The sequence below is a fragment of the Schistocerca cancellata genome, chromosome 8 (genome assembly GCF_023864275.1).
Source record: "Schistocerca cancellata isolate TAMUIC-IGC-003103 chromosome 8, iqSchCanc2.1, whole genome shotgun sequence".
Classification (NCBI taxonomy): domain Eukaryota; kingdom Metazoa; phylum Arthropoda; class Insecta; order Orthoptera; family Acrididae; genus Schistocerca; species Schistocerca cancellata.
Window position 1 is genome coordinate 451,413,913 of NC_064633.1, and position 17,732 is coordinate 451,431,644.

General features: G+C 44.9%; 1 pseudogene; it reads left to right on the forward strand.

Annotated features, from left to right (window-relative positions):
• Nucleotides 1-514: 514 nt before the first annotated feature.
• LOC126096019 (5S ribosomal RNA) lies at nt 515-632 on the forward strand (annotated as a pseudogene).
• Nucleotides 633-17,732: the final 17,100 nt, after the last annotated feature.

Here is a 17,732-nt window from a genome sequence, read left to right on the forward strand (position 1 = left end):
GTGTTCGTACGCTTCTCAACAACTGATTCGGTGACCGATGGATTGGTAGAGGCGGACCAATTCCATGGCCTCGACGCTCTCCTGACCTCAACCCTCTTGACTTTCATTTATGGGGGCATTTGAAAGTTCTTGTCTACGCAACCCCGGTACCAAATGTAGAGACTCTTCGTGCTCGTATTGTGGACGGCTGTGATACAATACGCCATTCTCCAGGGCTGCACCAGCGCATCAGGGATTCCATGCGACGGAGGGTGGATGCATGTATCCTCGCTAACGGAGGACATTTTGAACATTCCCTGTAACAAAGTGTTTGAAGTCACGCTGGTACGTTCTGTTGCTGTGTGTTTCCATTCCATGATTAATGTGATTTGAAGAGAAGTAATAAAATGAGCTCTAACATGGACAGTAAGCGTTTCCGGACACATGTCCACATAACATGTTTTCTTTCTCTGTGTGTGAGGAATGTTTCCTGAAAGTTTGGCCGTACCTTTTTGTAACACCCTGTATAAAGCGTGCCAACGGCCTTGCCACGGTGGTAACACAGGTTCCCGTCAGATCACCGAAGATAAGCGCTGTCGGGCTGGGCTAGCACTTGGATGGATGACCGTCCGGTCTGCCGAGCGCTGTTGGCAAGCGGGCTGCGCTCAGCCCTTGTGAGGCAAACTGAGGAGCTGCTTGATTGAGAAGTAGCAGGTCCGGTCACGAAGACTGACAACGGCCGGGAGAGCGGTGTGCTGACCACATGCCCCTCCGTTTTCGCATCCAGTGACGCCCCTGGGCCTAAAGGATGACACGGCGGCCGGTCGGTACCGTTGGGCCTTCCAAGGCCCGTTAGGACGGAGGAGTAAATAAAACGTGTCTGTGGGAGCTCTGTCTTCTCAACGCGAAAGAGAGGCCATCAAACTGCCCGAGAGGTCAACGGAGGAACAGCAGCCACGCTGCTTACCCTCCCTCATCAACGGGCTGGATGACAGTCCGCGAATTCGTGCAGTGCAGTACGCGGGATAACAGTGCAGTCGTTGTCTTATTGCAGTATCGGAGCGATTTACCTACATCCAAAGGGGGCATGATCATTGTCCTGTAGGCCAACGGTAAAAGCATTTCCGATACAACTAAGTTTTCAAACTGTTGTAATATCCATGACACAGTGTTCTAGCCACAAAATGTTAAAATGAACTAAGTGTAAAAACTTCAACAAATATTATCGATACTACGTATAAAAAAGACTGTATCGTGTCAAAATGACAATAATTATTTAATTATTTCTGTAATAATTTAATTTCTGTGTGAATTAAAACTACACTCCTGGAAATTGAAATAAGAACACTGTGAATTCATTGTCCCAGGAAGGGGAAACTTTATTGACACATTCCTGGGGTCAGATACATCACATGATCACACTGACAGAACCACAGGCACATAGACACAGGCAACAGAGCATGCACAATGTCGGCACTAGTACAGTGTATATCCACCTTTCGCAGCAATGCAGGCTGCTATTCTCCCATGGAGACGATCGTAGAGATGCTGGATGTAGTCCTGTGGAACGGCTTGCCATGCCATTTCCACCTGGCGCCTCAGTTGGACCAGCGTTCGTGCTGGACGTGCAGACCGCGTGAGACGACGCTTCATCCAGTCCCAAACATGCTCAATGGGGGACAGATCCGGAGATCTTGCTGGCCAGGGTAGTTGACTTACACCTTCTAGAGCACGTTAGGTGGCACGGGATACATGCGGACGTGCATTGTCCTGTTGGAACAGCAAGTTCCCTTGCCGGTCTAGGAATGGTAGAACGATGGGTTCGATGACGGTTTGGATGTACCGTGCACTATTCAGTGTCCCCTCGACGATCACCAGTGGTGTACGGCCAGTGTAGGAGATCGCTCCCCACACCATGATGCCGGGTGTTGGCCCTGTGTGCCTCGGTCGTATGCAGTCCTGATTGTCGCGCTCACCTGCACGGCGCCAAACACGCATACGACCATCATTGGCACCAAGGCAGAAGCGACTCTCATCGCTGAAGACGACACGTCTCCATTCGTCCCTCCATTCACGCCCGTCGCGACACCACTGGAGGCGGGCTGCACGATGTTGGGGCGTGAGCGGAAGACGGCCTAACGGTGTGCGGGACCGTAGCCCAGCTTCATGAGAACGGTTGCGAATGGTCCTCGCCGATACCCCAGGAGCTGGGAAGTGGCGGTGCGTTCCCCTACGGCACTGCGTAGGATCCTACGGTCTTGGCGTGCATCCGTGCGTCGCTGCTGTCCGGTCCCAGGTCGACGGGCACGTGCACCTTCCGCCGACCACTGGCGACAACATCGATGTACTGTGGAGACCTCACGCCCCACGTGTTGAGCAATTCGGCGGTACGTCCACCCGGCCTCCCGCATGCCCACTATACGCCCTCGCTCAAAGTCCGTCACCTGCACATACGGTTCACGTCCACACTGTCGCGGCATGCTACCAGTGTTAAAGACTGCGATGGAGCTCCGTATGCCACGGCAAACTGGCTGACACTGACGGCGGCGCTGCACAAATGCTGCGCAGCTAGCGCCATTCGACGGCCAACACCGCGGTTCCTGGTGTGTCCGCTGTGCCGTGCGTGTGATCATTGCTTGTACAGCCCTCTCGCAGTGTCCGGAGCAAGTATGGTGGGTCTGACACACCGGTGTCAATGTGTTCTTTTTTCCATTTCCAGGAGTGTATTATCAGAGAACTACATTCATAGACAACGACAATTATAATCTTTTTTTGTTATCTCTGATAATTGTGGTTCAGTTGTTCTTGCTGTGCTAACCGATGAACTGTTCGGACGTGAGATGTGTGAGGCATGTAAAGAGAAAGTCTGTAACTACATTGTTAAAAATTATTTGAAAAATAGAGTCGCTATTGTCTAGACGTGGATTTGTATTTATTTCAATTGTAATCCAATCTAATCAATGTTGTCTGCCTCGTGACGACTGGGTGTTGTTGATGTCGTTAGGTTAGTTAGGTTTAAGTAGGTCTAAGTTATAGGGAACTGATGACCATAGATGTTAAGTCCCATAGTGCTCAGAGCCTAATCGATGTTTTTAAGTGTTAATTTTCAGCTGAGCAATTAGCAGCGCAGCCGTTCAAAAAGATTTCGGGCTTGCAGCCGGTCGTCGCAAACTTCATTGCACGATATTTCGGCTGGACAACTGCCAGCCATCTTTAGACTGGGGGCTCTCCACTTAAGTAGTTCTGATCTTCTAGTGAGTTTTGATGTAGTTTCCCTTTTCACAAAAGTACCTCTTGCGGATTCCTTGATTCTAATTAGTCAACAGTTTGAATCGGACATTACTGCTTTGTTTCGACATACTCTTTCCTTAACTTATTTTATGTTTAACCAGGAATATTTTGAACAGTCTGACGGTGTCGCCATGGTCAGCCCTCTGTCTCCTCTGGTGGCTAACCTTTTTATGGAGGATTTTGAGGAGACAGCACTTGAATCAGCGGTTTGTAAACCAACTGTTTTTTGGAGATGCGTCGATGACACCTTCATAGTGTGGCCCCACGGAGAAGAAAACTTAATGGAGTTTTTTCATCATCTTAACTACATCCATGAGATTATTCGATTTACTATGGAACTAGAGAAAGATGGCTGCATTCCATTCCTGGATGTTTTGGTTAAACGGAAGAGTGACGGCACTGTGGGATATTCTGTCTATCGCAAACCCACTCGCACTGACTTGTATTTACATTTCTCAAGTTGCCATCACCCATCCCAGACCATGAGTGTACTTAAAACCCTTGTACACAGGGCACACACAGTGTCGGATGCAGAGAATTTGCCTAAGGAACTGGCACATTTGAGGACGGTGTTCAGAGACAATGGCTACTCGACCCGGCAACCTAACAGGGCCTTCTCAACTAGAGCCAGGGACCGGGAAGTGGATAAAGAGGAGGACGCGCCAGCCAAGTCCCTAGCTTTTCTTCCCTTTGTCGGAAATATCTCCTTCAAGATACCAAGGATTCTTAATCATTTTAATGTGAAAGTGGTTCTTCTTCCGCCTTCTAAGATCTCGGATTTACTGGGATCGGTGAAGGATGATTTGTTACTGCGGAAGGCGGGAATCTACAAAATACCGTGTCAGTGTGGTATGGCCTATATAGGACAGACAACGCGTACAATGGAAGAGCGTTGTACAGAACATAAACGTTGCACTCGCTTACTGCAACCCAGTAAGTCTGCAGTTGCGGAACATTGTACTTCTAACGGGCACTCAATGGAGTACGACAAAACTTCGATTTCGGCCACTGCAAAAGCTTTTTGGGACTCCATTATCATTATTGCGGGAAATCTAATGAACCGTGACAGTGGTTACCAATTGAATAACGCATGGAATCCCGTCATCCCCAAAAATTGCTCGAGACGAAGACGCCAGAAGACTTCGATAGCTGCGGCCAGCGACAATACCGACGGCAGCTGATTACTGCAGTTCCACCAGCGAGGGCGCTGCCGCTGGGCGGTGTGGCCCTTCTGTCTCCGCAATTGCAGCGCATGCGCGGCAGTACTATCAGCGCACTATATCAGCTGGAGCGGAGAACGTCTTCGTCAGTCCTTGTTCGGATCACCTGAAGATGGCTGGCAGTTGTCCAGCCGAAATATCGTGCAATGAAGTTTACGACGACCGGCTGCAAGCCCGAAATCTTTTTGAACAGTTGATTCGCCGGGAAAATTTCAAATTTTACCGGAGCTCAGCCATTAGCGCTAGTAACTTACAGCGGTATAAAAAAAATGAAACATTTTTCATTGAGAATAATTTTAAATGCTAAAGAATAGAGAACCTAAGGCTTAAAGACTTTTATTTGAATATATTAACTTGATATAAAAGGAATCGAGAATAACAATAGACAAATTGACTGTCGTCTGTCTGCCGCCATCTTAGCAAAACTATCTCCGCAGCAGTTTCAATCGAGAATTTTAACAAACATAAATGGTGGTAGATATAACTGAATGGAAATAAACGTGCACGGGTGGTCCCGAATATACTTTAAAAGACAGAATTCAACTCAGATTGAATCTTTAAAACTAGTGCTCACAACTCGTCACGTAATATCAATTTCTTATTTGCTGATGTATGAAGCCTAATTATTTCGGTCGATTTACATGAAATATTTTAATAGGAGACATACACTCCTGGAAATGGAAAAAAGAACACATTGACACCGGTGTGTCAGACCCACCATACTTGCTCCGGACACTGCGAGAGGGCTGTACAAGCAATGATCACACGCACGGCACAGCGGACACACCAGGAACCGCGGTGTTGGCCGTCGAATGGCGCTAGCTGCGCAGCATTTGTGCACCGCCGCCGTCAGTGTCAGCCAGTTTGCCGTGGCATACGGAGCTCCATCGCAGTCTTTAACACTGGTAGCATGCCGCGACAGCGTGGACGTGAACCGTATGTGCAGTTGACGGACTTTGAGCGAGGGCGTATAGTGGGCATGCGGGAGGCCGGGTGGACGTACCGCCGAATTGCTCAACACGTGGGGCGTGAGGTCTCCACAGTACATCGATGTTGTCGCCAGTGGTCGGCGGAAGGTGCACGTGCCCGTCGACCTGGGACCGGACCGCAGCGACGCACGGATGCACGCCAAGACCGTAGGATCCTACGCAGTGCCGTAGGGGACCGCACCGCCACTTCCCAGCAAATTAGGGACGCTGTTGCTCCTGGGGTATCGGCGAGGACCATTCGCAACCGTCTCCATGAAGCTGGGCTACGGTCCCGCACACCGTTAGGCCGTCTTCCGCTCACGCGCCAACATCGTGCAGCCCGCCTCCAGTGGTGTCGCGACAGGCGTGAATGGAGGGACGAATGGAGACGTGTCGTCTTCAGCGATGAGAGTCGCTTCTGCCTTGGTGCCAATGATGGTCGTATGCGTGTTTGGCGCCGTGCAGGTGAGCGCCACAATCAGGACTGCATACGACCGAGGCACACAGGGCCAACACCCGGCATCATGGTGTGGGGAGCGATCTCCTACACTGGCCGTACACCACTGGTGATCGTCGAGGGGACACTGAATAGTGCACGGTACATCCAAACCGTCATCGAACCCATCGTTCTACCATTCCTAGACCGGCAAGGGAACTTGCTGTTCCAACAGGACAATGCACGTCCGCATGTATCCCGTGCCACCCAACGTGCTCTAGAAGGTGTAAGTCAACTACCCTGGCCAGCAAGATCTCCGGATCTGTCCCCCATTGAGCATGTTTTGGACTGGATGAAGCGTCGTCTCACGCGGTCTGCACGTCCAGCACGAACGCTGGTCCAACTGAGGCGCCAGGTGGAAATGGCATGGCAAGCCGTTCCACAGGACTACATCCAGCATCTCTACGATCGTCTCCATGGGAGAATAGCAGCCTGCATTGCTGCGAAAGGTGGATATACACTGTACTAGTGCCGACATTGTGCATGCTCAGTTGCCTGTGTCTATGTGCCTGTGGTTCTGTCAGTGTGATCATGTGATGTATCTGACCCCAGGAATGTGTCAATAAAGTTTCCCCTTCCTGGGACAATGAATTCACGGTGTTCTTATTTCAATTTCCAGGAGTGTACGTCAGTGTTGTGCGCGGGTAGTATTTTATGGCTAAATGTTCCTTTTGCTAGAGAAATGTGCTTCCATCTTAAGCAACAGTTGTGTAAAATCTGATAAATGATATGCAATTTAGTGCCACTCACACGACTTTACAGACAACATTTCTACACAACGTCAAGTGGAGATTTCTTTAGCAGAGTGACAAATATTAGCCGGGATAATCATTTTTGAGATCAAACGAATTGTTACGTTGACAATAGGTAACTGGTTTTATATTTTTTAATGATCTACCTGAAATATAACTTATAAGTAATTAAAGTCGCGAAATACTACAAACCGGTTCCGCCACACTGTTCACGTGTCACCGTAGTTAAAATATAACGTGTATGGCAAATGCAGCTATCCAAAACTGGCGCCGAGGCAACTACGGTGCACCACGGACCGTTGATGAAAGGTTGAATGGCGGCTGCGGACATGTGTACGGACGAATGGAGGAGCAATTGCAGAGCACCTGACCGCCCAGATGAACCAAGGGGGCTGTCAGCAGCGTCGCCTCAACGACCGTTCAGCGAACGTTGCTGCGTAGGGGCCTCTGCCGCAGGTGTCTCGTTCATGTATCCATGCTGACTGCTGTTCATCGCCGTCTAAGGATGGAATTTGCACGCCACTACCGCAACCGGACATCCACTGAGTGACGACAAGTAGCCTATTGAGATAAATCACGTTTTTTGCCCCATCAGACAGATAGCTGTTGGCATGCACGGTGTCAACCGGCTGAAACGTCGAGGCCTGAGAAGGGAGTGTTATGGCCTGGGGAATGTTTCACGGCATTAGTTATCTCACCATTCTGGAAGGCACATTGCATCTACACTCATGCTCATAAATTAAGGATAATGCTGATACATGGTGAAACAACGCTCCGGTGAGCGGGTTGCGGGTTTAAATCACCTCGGGGTCATCCATGCGGTGTATTTGACCTACGGTGGCGCTGGCAGCAGTCCACATGCGCAGAGGCGTGTTGGTGCATGTCAGAGTACTGTGCAGCAAGTAAGTGTGCAGACATTTTCAGACGTGCTAATGGTGACTGTGTGTTCAAAATGGCTCAAAGAACACATATTGATGACTTTATGAGGGGTAGAATACTAGGGCTACTGGATACTGGTCAAACACAGCAGGTCGTAGCACGGGCCCTCCGTGTGCCACGAAGTGAGATCTCAAGAGCATGGCAATGATTCCAGCAGACAGGAAACGCGTCCAGGCGCTACTGTACGGGACGTCCACAGTGTACAACACCACAAGAAGACCGACATCTCACCATCACTGCCCGCAGACGGCGACGGAGTACTGCAGGTAGCCTTGCTCGGGACCTTACCACAGCCACTGGAACAGTTGTCTCCAGACGACTGAACAGACATGGTTTATTCACCCGGAGACCTGCAAGGTGCATTTCACTGACCCCTGGTCACAGGAGAGCCCGTAAGGCCTGATGTCAAGAACACAGTACATTGTCATTGGAACAGTGGTCCCCGGTTATATTCACGGACGAGTCCGGGTATAATCTGATCAGTAATTTCGTCGGGTTTTCATCTGGCGTGAGGCAGGAACCAGATACTAACCCCTTAATGTCCTTGAAAGGGACCTGTATGGAGGTCGTGGTTTGATGTTGTGGGGTGGGATTATGTTTGGTGCGCTTATACTACTGCTTGTCCTTGAGAGAGGAACTGTAACAGGTCAGGTGTATCGGGACGTCATTGTGCACTAGTATGTCCTCCTTTTCAGGGGTGCAGTGGGTCCCACCTTCCTCCTGATGGATGATAACGCACGGTCCCACAGAGCTGCCATCGTGGAGGAGTACCTTGAAACAGAAGATACCAGGCGAATGGAGTGGCCTGCCTGTTCTCCAGACCTAAACCCCATCGAGCACGTCTGGGATGCTCTCGGTCGACGTATCACTGCACATCTTGAAACCCCCACGACACTTCAGGAGCTACAGCAGGCACTGGTGCAAGAATGGGAGGCTATACCCCAGCAGCTGCTCGACCACCTGATCCAGAGTATGCTAACCCGTTGTGCGGCCTGTGTACGTGTACATGGTGATCATATCCCATATTGATGTCGGGGTACATGTGCAGCAAACAGTCGCGTTTTGTAGCACATTTATTTCGGGACGGTAGCCTCAACTTATCACCAATACCGTGGACTTACGATTTGTGCTCTGTGTGTTCCGTATATGCCTACTCTATTAGCGCCAGTTTTGTGTAGTGCCACGTTGTGTGGCACCATATTCTGCACATCGCTGTCACTCCACGTCTCGCACCAGTTAGAGCTGTAGCAGGTTTCTGACTGGTGGTCACATTAAGGTGACTGGACAGTATAGGTGTTCACTTTACCAAAGGACCAAGGAAAAATCTTTTTGTTGTCGAAAATATTCTGGTATTCCTAGTACTTACATTGTTTATGCTACATAATCTATAGCTGTGGTTGTTCACTATCTTGGATCTTGTGTAGTCTTCTGCTGCCGTTTCCGGTTCTTTGTGCACAAATGTCACACTATCTTGTATCACAGGACGGCGACTGTAGACAATACTATGGCATATTGAGAGTCAAATGTGATTCTCTGTTTGACTTTCAAATAATGTATTCAAAGTCTATAAATTTCCTACAATTTCAAAAAATAGTTCAAATGGCTCTGAGCACTAAGGGACTTAACATCTGAGGTCATCAGTCCCCTAGAACTTAGAACTACTTAAACCTAAGTAACCTAAGGACATTACACACATCCATGCCCGAGGCAGGATTCGAACCTGCGACCGTAGCGGTCCCGCGGTTCCAGACTGAAGCGCCTAGAACCGCTCGACCACAACGGCTGGCCCTACAATTTCAATTGCGGATTGCTGAATAAGGATAAGCCAGAGAGGAGCTAGGAACTTTCATTGCCGAAAAACTTACGATTATGTGTCGAGTACCATGCCAGTATACGTAATTAAAATAACTTTTACTTTCAAATGTCTGACTCGTGACGACTACGGAAGCGTTTGTTTACGAAGTAAGCATTTCGTGCTTTATTGGAATAGCACTGCAGCATCGAAAGAAACGGAGAACCCTGCTTGAAAGCCAGACACAGATGCTTTAATCAAAACTAGAACAGCATTCCAGAAGATCTCCAACTGTACTGGAATGGCATCTCAGCGTCGAAAGAAACGGCGGGTCCTGCATGAAACCCAGGCATAGGTGCTTCATTCAAAAGTTTTTATAATAATCTTACCGACCTGGATTAGCTTCTGACGACTTGGTAAAATCCGAAATTTTTCCTCATGTGTAATTTCACAAGTGCAGAAGACAACAGTTGAATTATTACCGACTACATTTGAAAACAGCTGAATTTAAATTGGAAAAAAAAAACATTTTGGAACTCCTAAAACAACTTAGTTCAGGCACACATACGCTTAGAATCATTTCCGATCTTGGGGAGAGACAAATCAGTCAGTTGACATATTTTGCACATTTTCGTTCAATAATGTCATATGGAATAATATTCCGCGGTAACTCATCTTTAACAAAGAACAAAGAAAGTTTTCATTGCGCGAAAACATGCTGTAAGAATAGTACGTGGTGCTCACTCTCTATCATCATGTAGACTTCTGTTTAAGGAGTTGGGCAGTCTGACTACTGCTTCACAATACGTTTATTCCCACATAAAGTTTGTTGTAAATAATCCACTTAAGTTTTAAAGGAACAACGAGGTACACAATTAGTGTACCAGAAGGAAAAATGACATTCATTACTCCACCTTCGGCTAGTCCTTAGCACAAATGCTTTTGATCACTTATTCGGCGATTTAAAATGCCTGACAAACAACAAAGTAAAATTTGATATCAAACTGAGAAAGTTTCTTCTTGATAAGTCATTCTATTCTGTAGCAGAATTTCTGTTATTGTAATGTGTGAAAGGTGGTGGGTAGGAATTATTAACTCACATCTGCATATCTTTTACTTTAAAAAAAAAGAAAAACGAAAAAAAAAAGCTTGAGGATGCTTAAAATGTAACCGTACGTACAAATTAATTTGCGATGTGAACGTAAAATAACTCGTTCCACATCATTACGACCTATCGTGCAAAATGATCCATGAAACACGTAAGTAACACGTGTATTGTAATATCAGTAGTGCTGCTAATAACTTTAAACGCATGATTTCGCACCTGGACACAGTTATAGTTCTGACTTTACTTTCTATGTGAAGCTGTTACACACGCAATAGAATTCAGCATTGCACCAAGCACTGGCTGCAGTAAACATTGATCCTTACCATAGATGTTTATATAACAGTGTTAATACATTGTGTTGATTAGCTGTTATTCTTTGAAATTTTACATGCACAAACTCTATGGACCAGCACCCACAGTTCGTATTACATGACTGGTGGATGAATAAATAAGTGTCACACTAATTCCATCTTTCACTCTGGAGCTGATTGAGGTCTGTTTTGAAGCTTCCTGGCAGATTGCAAGTCCGTGCGTACTGGAACTCCAACACGGGCTTTGTCTTTTGTGAGCAAACCTCTTTCCGACCGAAATATCCAGAACAAGGAAAAGTAACATCTTTAAATTGTAGTAGACGACACCCAATGACCTCTATCTACTAGTATATAGCATAGAGACCCCCCTGTACTCAGAAAATATTAGTTGCTCATATCAGCTGTGTTCATCGGAAGTTGGAAGCTCTTAGACAACGTGAGTGTGTTTGTATCCATGTGCCACGCGTCATGGAGTATGTTCCCCTATGGGTGTACAGAGCCATTGCATTTCATTAATAAATTCCAAATTTAGCATTTATGATCAGTCTCAGAACGTGTATAGATCATGTATTTATTGTATTTGGTTCAAATGTTTGAGAAATCTTATGGGACTTAACTGCTAAGGTCTTCAGTCCCTAAGCTGACACACAACTTAACCTACATTATCCCAAGGACAAACACACACACCCATGCCCGAGGGAGGACTCGAACTTCCGCCGGGACCAGCCGCACAGTCCATGACTGCAGCGCCCTAGACCGCTCGGCTAATCCCTCGCGGCATTGTATTTGGTGGTTAACTACTTTCTGTACTTTCTGGGGTGCGAGCTGTGTGTGATTGGAGTGAACCAACCCCATGTTGTTCGTGGCCTTTCCGCTGGGAGCAGTCCTGGACTCCAATCTCGATCCTAATAAAGTGGAGTATAGCTTTAATGATTTTCTTTTTGCCCAACTATCTGCATAGACTTTAAAAACAATCAACCAAGGCGATAATTGCCGCTATCAAACTGCAAAGTATGGGACATGAGATCATCTTCCAGGTAACATGAATGATACGCAGGGAACCGAGAATTTTTATATTTACGTGTATATTACATAGGAGGGTTTGCCCAGAAAGTGATGCAGCGCATTTCTTTATTGAACATAATGAGAATTACACTAAAGAATGGTGTTTTATCTGGACACCCTATTTTTCTACTTAATATCCATCCCGTTATATGGCTTTCCTCTAGCGCGAAACAAGGGCGTGTATGCCCTGTCGGTACCAGTCCTTTTCCTGGTGGCGGAGCAAGTGCTCCACTGTGTGGATCACCTCCTCATTGTCCTAAAAATGTCATCCCTTAATGGCCCAAACAAGTGGAAGTCCGAGGGCGCTAGGTCAGCGCTGTCCAAGTGTGAAAGCCGTGGATGGTCTCCCCGGCTGCTGCAAATCTTGGGGCCACACCAAACCGCCTTCTGATGACCTCACCCTCCGTGCCCAGCGACTAACTATACTCCTGTCGACAGCAGATGCTCCATAGACTTTGTACAAGCGTTTGTGAATATTCCCCACTGTTTCTTTCTCTGCAGTGAGAAATTCAGTGATGGCACGTTGCTTGTAACGTACATCACCCACAGACACCATTTTGAAACTGTCCTGCAGCTACGCCTTCTGTCAGAAGTGACGGAAACTTGGCACGCTCTCTCAGGAGCCTTCAGATAATACATACATAACGTTTCGCATTTGTAGCATTGTTTTCGGCTGAGAAAAAAATATGCGGTGCATTTCTCTCTGAGCAATCCTCGTAGTTAGCAAATGCCAGTTGGTGTCGTAATGGGTTATGTAATTTTGGAACGTTAATAAATATTTTTACGTGTAGTCAGAGAAAAAACTTAGTTTAAACGTCTCTTTCTTCATACATATGCTACCATTAATAATTACTGTTACGAAACATTAACATCAAAATCTACTCCACGCTTTATTTCTGCGGGTTTTCACGCATGCTGAAGTATCGCCATGTTCTTTGTCCTGCCCTCCACATTTCACAATGAAGCTGTACAGGAAGACCGTGAGATTTACATGGCTAGATCAGTCAGTAAGTGCGTTTCCCATAACAAGAAATCTTCAGCGGTTAATTTGTGAAATTTAAGGTTATTTAAACTATTGTCTACAGTTGATACCGTATTTGAAATGTTTATCTGTTAATGTTGTTAAAACTCATAATGCACTATTTTTCTTTCTCCATGGAAGACTAGAGATTACGATCTATTTCTTGTATGTAAAATAATTTCACTGTGTTCATAATTTTTATAATTACAGCAGTCACTCAATACAATACAAATATTGTTTACAAAATAGAGGACAAAATATATCATTTGTGCAGGAAAAGAAATTATAAACCATCATTGTCAAAGTCAGGTGCATACACAGGCAAACACCATCGAGTAAAATGCGAGAATCTTGCGTAAATAGCCTGGTTCAGGATGCTAGAGGTAGTGAACGGTCTTTTCTTTCTGTTATCAGAGAAATTTGCTGGCGATATCTGATTGGAACTATAGTATTTACTATACACAGTAACAAGTTAAACACTGTTACACGAACTCTTGTACAATGCAGTCCATGGAATAAAGAAAAGAGCGTTCATAGCAACGCAAAAGATGTTTACATGAGCCAGGTATAGATCACACCCCACTAAAATCATGCCAAAAAAATAGTTATGTAATTATGTATATAGACAGTTCCTCCATTCCGATAATCGATTATCTCGACGATATTTGTCTGTTATCGACACAAAACCGGCAATATATGATACCAGGGATTGTAAGTCCTTCAAGAATGTTTTAATTTCAGATTTGAAGTCGGGTAACTAATGACAAAAGGGATATTTTTTCGTGTGATATAATTAAAAACCTATAATTTTAGGATTTTTTCCTTTGGTTGCAGTGTGAAATCTTGCTTCTTCTCAAATTTCATGATTCTTGGTCAATAGAAAGTAACCGGTAGATTTTGATGAGTGAGTCTGCGAATATCAAAATATGTGACATAAATGACCGTATCTTTTGATTGCATTGACTCAGAAGCTTCACATTTTTACATCGCCAAGGGACCGCAGACCTTAATATGTGACTTAAATGTCAACTTGGTGCGTCTGCCCGTTTCCGAGAAAAATGGCTTTGAACAGTCGGGCAAACGGACAACAAAGTGATCTTATAACGGTTCCGTTTTTTACAGGATGAAGTACGGAAGCCGGCCGTTGTGACCGAGTGGTTCTAGGCGCTTTAGTCTGGAACCGCGCGACCGCTGCGGTCGCAGTTTCGAATCTTGCCTCGGGCATGGATGTGCGTGATGTCCTTCGGTTAATAAGGTTTAAGTAGTTCTAACTTCTAGGGGACTGATGACCTCAGATGTTAAGTCTCGTAGTGCTCAGAGCCATTTGAACCATTTTTGAAGTAGGGAACCTTAGAAACCTACATTTTCAGTCCAAAATATTGTAGCAGCAGCTGACGGTGAGCCTTTGACGCAGGTTTTGTCATCATGACTGCCAGTAGTTGTTTAACGTCAGCACCGCCCAATAAATGTATAAGGATTACGTAAAATAACTGAGAAATAAAAAATATGAACTTCCTGTAAATTCTGACTTGTAATACTTAACAATGACGGTGACGTCAAAGAAAACGTTTACTCCATTGGTAATGCTTTTACGTGAATTATTAAAAAAATTCTGTAGCAACTTTAAAATTGTTACGGCATACAGTTAGCTTGGAGGACAGTTCTTTTGATAATCTATAAACTGATCGTGGAATTTAATGCTGTTCCTTTCGGAAAAGAATATGATTTAAAGGGAAAAGATAGCCGCTTATGAAATAGCGCTTTGAAATTACGCGGACAGAAAGAAAATCCTCCGTATTTAATTACTCCACAATTAATAATCTTTAAGAAAAGGAGTAGTATTTTAAACAAAATAAAAATGAATTTAACAATGTATTCAAAGTAACTGACACATACACATTTAGTCATAACAGCGACTAATCGATAGTGGTGACGGGAAACCAAAAAATGTTGTCTGTGAACACAGTACTTTTATATGATTCCTGTACATATAATTATTCCTGGAATCTGGAGAAACGTTTATTCTCCAACTAAGAATTAAAGCTGAACATTCAGCTAAATTATCATCTGATGAAAGCCAGCGCAATTCAGAATCGAGCGAGTTAAGAAAGCGAGGGAGCAAAATAAGCGATGATATCAAAAAGAGAGATCGAGGGTTCTTGTACAATGACTTATGTAATCACTTATGTCTATGATCTTTGTACATTTAGAGATTACATTTATGCACTGGTGTCTCTGTTACACTTAATATATCCCTAAAGTTTTCTACTTTTCATTTACGCACTTTACAGTGTCTGTTTCGACATATTTACGTTAACAACATTCAGGGGAAAATATTTTATTGCTCGGCTATGACGCTACAATTGATCTGAAGACATGTGGTCCGCAGTGAGGTGGGCTGACTCTACTTCTTTTCTTTTACGAAGTGGTATTTTGTGTCCAAATGTTTGGTTCGACTCTTGTAAGAACTAGTCTGAGACAGGTCAGTTTCTTCTTTGTTGTGACTGATGAAAAATATTATTTAAAGGCAAGAAAACATTTTATTAGCTTTGTAATTACACCCTGGATACGGAAAAACACAACACATTTACTGTAAGAAAAACACAGAAGTTACACACAAGCCAAGAATAAGGATATTGACAGCAGTCATGGAGCAGCACATAAATATAGACGTCAAGGAATTTTTTCTTTTCTTTTAACACTTCCTCCAAAAGAAAAAATCATGAAATTATTGCTTTGTCTCTTGCATGCCAATTTCTGAACATAGAAAATTAAATCGAACTCGTTCAAGAGGTTTCGTCAAAATATCTGCCAACTGGTTGTGTCCATCAATGTGTTCCAAGAAAATCTCACCGTTCAGATATCTTTCACGAACATAGAAATGTCGGACCTCTATATGTTTAGAACGTCGATGATATTCTGGATTTTTTGCCAACTTCAATGCACTAGCATTGTCAATGTAAAGAACTGGAGGCTGCCCCGACATTTCCACTAATTCTGATAGCAGACGACGTAACCAAACTAACTCTTTTGCTCCTTCACTAGCTGCAATTATTTCCGCCTCGGTTGTGGATGTGGCCACTACTTTCTGCAACTGACTTGTCCATGACACTGCACCACCTGAGTACTTTGCAAGAATTCCAGTTGTTGAGCGCCTTGTCCGGTTATCACCTGCGAAATCTGCATCAGCGTAAATCTTTAACTCTTCTTTTTTATTATATACAATTCCAAAATTTAAGGTCCCTTTCAAATACCGGAAAATGCGCTTTACTCTATTCCAGTCTTCAGTGGTTGGTTTCTCCATAGCTCGAGCAGCTTTATTGACTGCAAAAGTGATGTCTGGACGAGTTACTGTTGAAAGGTACATGAGACAAACAATTGCTTCACGGTAGGGTACAGTTGACGAAACTTCTTCGTTTTGATTATTGTCCTCACGTCCAATAGGAGTTGAGATTGTATTGCATTCTGCCATTCGAAATCTTTGCAGAATTTCTTCTGTGTATTCCTCTTGACTTATCATTATTGCTCCATCTTCATATTGCTTTATTTTTATGCCAAGAAAATTGTCAAGACTGCCAGTTGTTATTTCGAATTCATGTTGTAAAACATCCATAAAAACAGCAATTTCTTTCTTGTTACTGCCGACAATCAGGCCATCATCAACGTAGATTGCCACATAAAGGCTATTTCCATTTTGTCTACGATAAAATAGGCATGGGTCTGCATCACTGTTTGAAAAACCAGCTTTCTTCATGAACTCAACAAAACGTTTGTTCCAGCAACGTGGCGCTTGCTTCAACCCATAAAGACCTTTTTTTAAGAAACATACTCGGCCTGTACCATCTTCGAAACCTTCTGGTTGTTCCATATATACTTCATCTTCAAGTATTCCATTCAAAAAAGCTGTCTTTACATCGAATTGTTCTAGCAGCATTTTCTTTGAAGCAGCTACAGCCAACAGAGTTCGTATGGTGTCATAACGTGCCACAGGGCTAAAGGCGTCGTCATAATCAATTCCTGCTTTCTGAATACAGCCTTTTGCAACCAATCTGGCTTCAAAGCGAGTACCTCCATTGACTGCGACCTTTCGCCGTAGAAATGGCTCTGAGCACTATGGGACTTAACATCTATGGTCATCAGTCCCCTAGAACTTAGAACTACTTAAACCTAACTAACCTAAGGACAGCACACAACACCCAGCCATCACGAGGCAGAGAAAATCCCTGACCCCGCCGGGAATCGAACCCGGGAACCCGGGCGTGGGAAGCGAGAACGCTACCGCACGACCACGAGATGCGGGCAAAAATGGCTCTGAGCACTATGGGACTCAACTGCTGTGGTCATAAGTCCCCTAGAACTTAGAACTACTTAAACCTAACTAACCTAAGGACAGCACACAACACCCAACCATCACGAGGCAGAGAAAATCCCTGACCCCGCCGGGAATCGAACCCGGGAACCCGGGCGTGGGAAGCGAGAACGCTACCGCACGGCCACGAGATACGGGCTCGCCGTAGAACCCGGTGGTTTTGCAATACTTTGGCATTCTTCGGACGGTCAACCAGCACCCAGGTATTGTTTTCCTTAAGTGATTGAAGTTCTTCACTAATAGCTTGCATCCATTCTTCCTTCTCGTTTGACTGCAATATTTCTGAAAAACAGTTTGGATCTTTGTATCCAAGTGCATCAACTTTTGTTGCCATACAAAATTCACCACTTTCCATCCAGGTTGGTTTTCTTCGTTGTCTTTTATTCTTCTGTTTCTCTTCATTAGAAGATTCAGCAGCTTC